Source organism: Cupressus sempervirens, chromosome 1 (genome assembly GCF_028749045.1).
Source record: "Cupressus sempervirens isolate cs-2001-9-10 chromosome 1, ASM2874904v1, whole genome shotgun sequence".
In the NCBI taxonomy this organism is placed as follows: Eukaryota; Viridiplantae; Streptophyta; class Pinopsida; order Cupressales; family Cupressaceae; genus Cupressus; species Cupressus sempervirens.
This window is the reverse complement of record NC_143118.1, coordinates 593,254,948-593,262,621: the sequence shown is the minus strand read 5'-3', so window position 1 is coordinate 593,262,621 and position 7,674 is coordinate 593,254,948.

The window sequence follows — 7,674 nt, the reverse complement described above, 5'->3', positions numbered from 1 at the left end:
CACAAGTCAGTCTCCAAATAGTAAGTGATCCATTTGGTGTCTTATCTTGCCTACAAGATCATATTTGACTATCTTTGGTAAGAAAAGGACACTATTATCTTTCAATATCATTTTGTTTGCTAAACTAAGATCTCTTGTTCAAATTTGGGTAGTTGACCCACTAATCATCTAAGGTTAAGAGCTCTCATTTTTCATTTTCTATTTCTCTCATAAGCCTTCATTCATCATTTGTCCATTCTTGTATGGTAAACACACGATCAGGAAGGTTTACATTCAACCCCAAAACACATTTGTGGGAATCAACAAAGCAATCAGAAATGGAGAATCTTCCTCCCTTAGCTGCAACTTCATTAGGGGATGTGATTCCCTCTAATCCGAACCTTGGTATGCCTAATATCCAAGAGCCACAACAACCTTTTCATAATGGCAATCCAGGTGATAATGATGAAGAAGTAGACCAAGATGAAGACCCTATTGATTTTGGTGATATTTCTAGTGAGGTTAAGACCTTCCTTGCAGACCCTTACAATGTAGAGATGATGGAGAAATCCATTAAGGCAAACAAGACCGACATATTCTTAAATTTGATCAAGGATGGTGTTAACGGTCCTCCAAGTTTTGATGAGAACATCCTATTTACTCAAGTCAAGAAAGGTGGTGCTCCCTTAGCACCTAGTTCAAGTGCAATACCAACATCAAGCAAAGGAAAAGGACCTACGATGACAACTAGTGTAATGCCCACATCTAGCACTTTACCACAACCAACGCTTCAAACCAACCCTAAAATCTTTCAACAATTCATCAATGCTCTATCAAATTTTGCCACATATGCTAATGCTCCACAAAACATCTCAACAACTTCAAATGTAGGAAGCCTTGGTATTAGTCAAGCACCAACTCAACCAATGGTTATTTCTACACAACCTACACCTTCACCTTAGTTGCATGTGCCTGGGATCATGGTAACAACATTGGTGCCAAATGCAACAAGTGCATATCGACAGGGTGGTTCAAATGGAGCAACTCCACCACCTCAGCAGTCACAAGCCCAAATGAACTCTGAAGTAATGCATCTCACTCAAATGATTCATGAACTACGAAATGAGGTGTGCAGCACAAATAATAAAGGGGTAAAACACTTGTCTCTTGATGAGATTTGTCCTTTTGATAAATTTGTTCCTGTTACTCCATTCCTGGTTGGTTTTGAGATTCCAAAGTTTGACAAATATATGGGAAAAACATGCCCTTTCGCACATGTAAGGGAGTTCTATATTTTGTGTCAAGAGGTGGCATACAGTGATGATTACCTTAAGATACTCTTCCCACGAAGCCTCGGAGGCCCTGCATTTGAGTGGTTCATAAATCTGCCTAAGGATTCTTATACTACCTTCGATGAATTGGCAAATAAGTTCATAGCACAATACTCTTACAACACGGACAATCAGGTTTCATTAAGTGACTTGTGTAATACTAAGCAACGAAATGGAGAAACTTTTGCCAATTTCTTGCAAAGATGGAGACATCTTGCTAGTCATATGCCATACAAAATTGAGGACTCTCATCTTGTAGATATGTTCATCAAAAATTTGATACCTGAAATGTCCTTTCACTTGAAAATGGCGAGTCCTGAGGATTTTCCTACTCTAATAAAAAAGGGTAAAAACATTGAAAGTGGACTTTTAGAAAAGGGCACCATCAAACATTATAGTTCCTCATCTTCTCATAATGAATCGAACAACGATAAAAAGCCTAGATCATGGTCTAAGAATAGGGGTGTTACACACGATGGTGTTACGGATGTCAAAAACCTTCGAGGAGGTAGCAACAATAATTACCGCAACTGTAACAACAATAACTCAAATCAAGACAACCAGGGTAATCAGCAAACTCGATTCTTTCCGCGTAACAATTACAATCGTGATTATGATCGAAATAGGACATTCATCAACTTTCGTGAACCATTGGAAGCCATCTTTCAAAAGGTGGTAGATCATAACTTGATGGTGTTTCCTAATACGCGTCCTTTTGATGAAAATCAACCAAAACCTAGGTGGTATCAAGAAAATGAATATTGCAAATACCATCGCGTCAAAGGATATGATACCAATAAGTGTTTCAAACTCAAGGTGTTTATCCAAAACCTTGTGGATAATGGAGAAATTGAAGTGGAAGGAGGTCCTTCCTCTAAGAATGCTAAGTTGAAAATATTTCAAAAGCCATTTCCCGATCACAACGATGGTAACAATAATACGAATCAAGCCTCCACATCAAACATTGTACCTTATGATTACTCTACTAACCACATATCAGGATTTGACTCCTTGTGTGGTAAAATAGATACCAATGATATATGTGGTTTTGACTCCTTATGTGGTCACATCGAAAGGGTAGAAACTCATGTGAATACCCTTGTCTTACAAGCAGCTGATTGTGATGCAACCACTCGACGTGGAAGACTCACTTTGCAAGCAGCTACTCCTAATAACAGTAATTCACCAGCTCCACATGCACCTGCTGCGCCATCCACTCCACAAAGGCCCGCTTCACGCTATGATGTATTATCCCAAATAGGTAAGACTCCTGCACAAATATCCATCCTTGAGCTTCTTACCACCTCGCCTGTACATAAGGAAATCTTGGAAAAGGCCCTTTTAGAGTCCCGTGTCCTTGATAATATTAATGACGCCCAATTCACTGCCATAATTGGAAACCTTGCCACTCAACAACATTTGGTCTTCACAGATAAAGATTTCCAAGCTCCCAATCCCAATCATAATATGTCGCTCCATATCGAAGTCCTTATACAACGACATAAAATAAAAAGAGTCCTCATAGACAATGGATCCGGTCTAAATCTTTTTACATTAAAGATGATTCATTTCCTGGGACTTCCAGAGGATCTCCTTGATTCAAGAAAAAGAATTACTATAAAGGCATATGATGAAAGAGAAAGGGAATCAAATGGAGTTATTATGTTGCCTCTCAAAGTTGGACTAGCCATTATCAATACTGAATGTCATGTCCTAGATTTAGATTTGCCATATAACATCTTGCTTGGTAGACTATGGATACACACTCTCAAAGAAGTGCCTTCCACATATCACCAATGTTTGAAATTCCCGCACCAAGGAAGAGAAGTTACAATTCCAGGGGATCCTACACCTTTTGAATTTTGTAGAAGATTGGAAGGTACCCCGGCAAATCTTTGTCCCATAAGTGAGTTTTCTGCAGTCATACCTAAGCCTCTGGTCATTAAAGAAACTGCTTCCCATACAATACCAGAAGTAGCCCATGAGAGTTCAAATTCCTGTATAGGAAAAGAGAAATTTGAAGATGTTAAAGTTAGCACTACAGGGAAAAAGACTACCTTTACTGACTTGGGAATGGGAGAATATAAGTTTGAAAATGCCTTGTGTATTGGACAATTACCACTCTCCCCTCGTTCCCTTGGAAAGCTTTCACAATTGCCATCCTCTACTAATAAGGAAACCATGCAAGTTAAAAAAACAACATTTGAACATTGGGGTTCCCTTAGTGATGAACACATGGAAGATAATATTTTGGATTGGTTATATTATGATGGCAAAGACGAACCTATGGAGTTTCCTAAGGATAAATATGTCAAAGCACTTCCCATTGTTGAAAGCATGGGATATCATGGTACTGGTCTTGGCCCAAATGAAAATGGAATTAGACAACCCCTAGAAGCTAATAGCTATCCTAAAAGACGCGGTTTGGGTTCCCTCAAACCTAAGGTTACCTTTGCTGACAACTATTTGGCCGAACCTAAATCTGAGACTGAAGAGGAGGAATTCTTTGAAGTGCCTTTCCAATACATTGAAGATGACCTAAATAATCGTGTCCATACCATTACCGTAAATGACCTTTCATCCGTTGATCTACCTCTCACAAAACCTGACATGATAGACTGGGACCTTCAAGATACGCCACCAAGTTCAGACATTTGTAAGTCTAATGAGGCAGTGATGGCACTCTTTGGCCTTAAGAATCTTCGAGATTACGAGCATGAGATCCAATATGATGAAAAAGCCTACTTTGGTAGCCAAATCAACTCTCTTAGTCGCAAAAATGAAAAGGAAAACAAAAATAAAAAAATCAAAGGAACATCCTCTAGTGAAAACCCTTCTAGGGTGCTTTTGGATGAGGAAAAAGATAAAATAAAGGACGCATCTTCTGGTGAAAACCTCATAGAGGTGCCAAAAGAGGGAGAGTTGAATTTGCCATTCAGATCCTTGCCACCAAAAAAGTCATCCATTTTGAATGAGGATACTATTGCAATAAACTTGGGAACATAAGATAATCCACAAATTACTTACATTGCTGCCACCTTGAGTTCTGAAGAACAAAAAGCTATGACAATATTCTTGTAAAAAGGAAATATCAACTTTTCTTGGACCTATAAGGATATGCCTGGATTGGATACAGATTTAGTGGTACATCATTTGATAGTTGATCCCAAAATTAAGCCAGTAAAACAAAAGTTGCGTAAAATGCATCCTAAGGTAGCACTTTTAGTCAAGGCAGAATTACAAAAGATGCTAGAAGCAAAGTTCATTCGACCTATTGACTATCCTGAGTGGATCTCTAATATTGTTCCTATAGGAAAAGCATCTGGGGGCATTCGTGTTTGTTCTGATTTTTGAGACTTGAATCTCGCATGTCCTAAGGATGATTTTCCACTACCCAACATAGACATTAGAGTGGATCTGACGGCTGGACATGAGATGTTGTCTTTGATGGATGGTTTTTTCGGTTATAACCAAATCAAGATTGCAGAAGAAGATCAACATAAGACGGCATTTATCATGCCCTAGGGAACCTTTTTTTATCAAGTCATGCCCTTTGGTTTGAAAAATGCTGGCGCCACATACCAACGCATGATGACTACCATATTCCATGATCTTCTACACATCATAATGGAGGACTATGTTGATGACATCTTAGGAAAATCCAAGACTAGAGAAGCCCACATTGATGTCCTTACTACTAGTTTTGAAAGATTGGAAAAGTACAAAGTGCGCCTTAATCCAAAAAAGTGTGTATTTGGGGTCAAATCTGGTAAATTATTAGGCTACATTGTATCCAGAAGAGGAATTGAAGTAGACCCTGCAAAAGTAAAGGCCATCATGGATATGCCTCCTCCTTCCACATTAAGAGAGCTTTGCAGTTTTCAAGGAAGATTACAATCAATCAAAAGATTTGTGTCATAGCTAGCTGATAAAGTTCATCCCCTTTAGCATTTGCTTCGTAAAGGAAATCAGTTTCAATGGGATTTCTTGTGCCAAAAAGCATTTGAACAAATCAAGGCATATTTGACTAATCCTCCAGTCTTAGTCCCTCTAGTAGTAGGACGACCATTGATCTTGTACATTTCAGCTACTTCAGTTGCCTTAGGAGCACTCCTGGCACAATTAGATGATAATGGAAATGAACAAGCCATATATTACCTCAGCCGAACACTAGTTGGTTATGAGCTGAATTACACTCCTATTAAAAAGGAATGTTTGGCTGTGGTCTTTTGTACACAGAAACTATGCCATTATATGCTTAATCATACTACATTTCTCATTGCCAAAATTGATCCACTCAAATACCTATTGTCAAGAGCCACCCTCACTGGTCGAGCAGCAAAGTGGGTCTTAATCCTAAGTGAATTTGACATTGTGTATAAGGATCATAAAGCTATTAAGGGACAAGTAATCTTAGATCAGTTAGCTGAAGCACCTCTTCCAAGCACTCACCCTATTGTGGCAGACTTTCCAGATGATACCATTATGACTATAGCCCCTAGTATATCATGGAAACTATTTTTTGATGGATCCTTCACACAAAAGGGATCGGGGGCAGGAGTTTTGTTTGTAACACCACAAGGGGATTTAATTCCTAAGTCCTACAAAATTTCATTCCCTTGTACAAATAACATAGCTGAGTATGAAGCATTAGTGACAGGAATGCGTCAAGCCATTAAATGGAATATTAAGAATCTTCTTGTCTTTGGAGACTCACAACTGGTTATTAAACAAGTGACTGATGAATATCATACCAAAGATGAGAAATTGTTGCCCTATCGCCGAATAGTTGAGAATCTTAAGCAACACTTTACAGAAATTGTCTTTCAACAAGTTCCAAGGGCTAACAATAAAGTAGCAGATGCCATGGCTACTATTGCTTCTATGATTGCCATGCTAGAATATAGTCCAAAATGTGAGTTTCTCTTTGAGAATCTTGTTATTCCTGCTTATGAGCAGAATGATTCTGAAGTGGTGTGCGAGATTGTTGGTCCTGAGTCTCCATGGTATGCTGACATTTTTGCCTATCTAAGTCATAAAACTATTCCCATAACCCTCACTCCAAACCAAAGTAAGACCTTTATTCGTCGAGCCGCTCACTATACCATTATAGGTGATACCCTTTTTTGGAAACACTTTGATGGAACCCTCCTCCGATGTCTCAATTCAGATGAAGCCAAAACGGCGTTAGAAGAGGTTCACCAAGGGATTTGTGGTACCCACTCTAGTGGCTTTACGTTAGCGAAAAAGCTTCTTAGGACATGTTATTATTGGCCCACTATGGAAGCAGATGCATATCATTTTGTGAAGAGATGTATCCCTTGTCAACAGCATGGCGATTTGATACACGCTCTTGCCCAAGACTTGCAACCTACCATCACACCATGGCCCTTTTCCTGCTGGGGATTTGATCTTGTTGGTCTAGTGTATCCTAATTCTTCTAATGACCACAAGTATATTATTTCTGCAACTGAGTATTTCACGAAATGGGTTGAAGTCATTCCCTTAACCTACATCACCGGCAAGCAAATTTCTAAATTTATCCTAAACTATATTATTTTTCGCTTTGGTATACCTCAAGATATTATCTCTGATAATGGAACCCCATTTAAAAACCAAGAGGTAGCCACATTATGCCAAAAAATTGGAATAACCCATCATTTCTCCACCAGATATTACCTTCAAGGAAATGGTCAAGCTGAAGCCACAAATAAAACCCTCCTGAAAATCCTATAGAAAACTGTTGATGCAGCTGGTCGTAATTGGCATCTCTAGATTCCTCCCGCACTTTGGGCCTATCGAACCTCTATTCGCACCCCCACAGGAGCCACTCTATTCTCCCTTGTTTATGATTTTGAAGCCATTTTACCCATTGAGATTGAGTTACCCTCCCTTAGAGTCTCTCTACAAAACCTCATATCCGATGAAGAATACCGAGTTGCTCGCTTGCAAGAGTTGGCACTCCTTGATGAGAGACGCCTCCGTGCCCTTAACCACCTCCACGTGTATCAACATCGCCTCCAACTACAATATAATAAGAGGGTCCAACTGAGGGAATTTGAAGTGGGTGATCTAGTGCTACAACATAATATGAGGAATCTCCAGAACTGTGAAAGGAAAGGAAATTTTGAGGCAAATTGGCTAGGTCCATTCGTTGTTACAGCCAAATATGGTTCTGGGGCATATCAGATTGCTACACCTGAGGGGCATCCACTCCCTGAACCTGTAAATATTCAGCATCTCAAGCGCTTTTATGCTTGAGCATTTGTAGATCTTGTACAGTCTTTAAAAGTTCTGAAAAAACCCAAAAAAAAAAAAAAAAAAAAGCCAATCCATTGTCTATCCAAACCTTTCTCTCATTCCT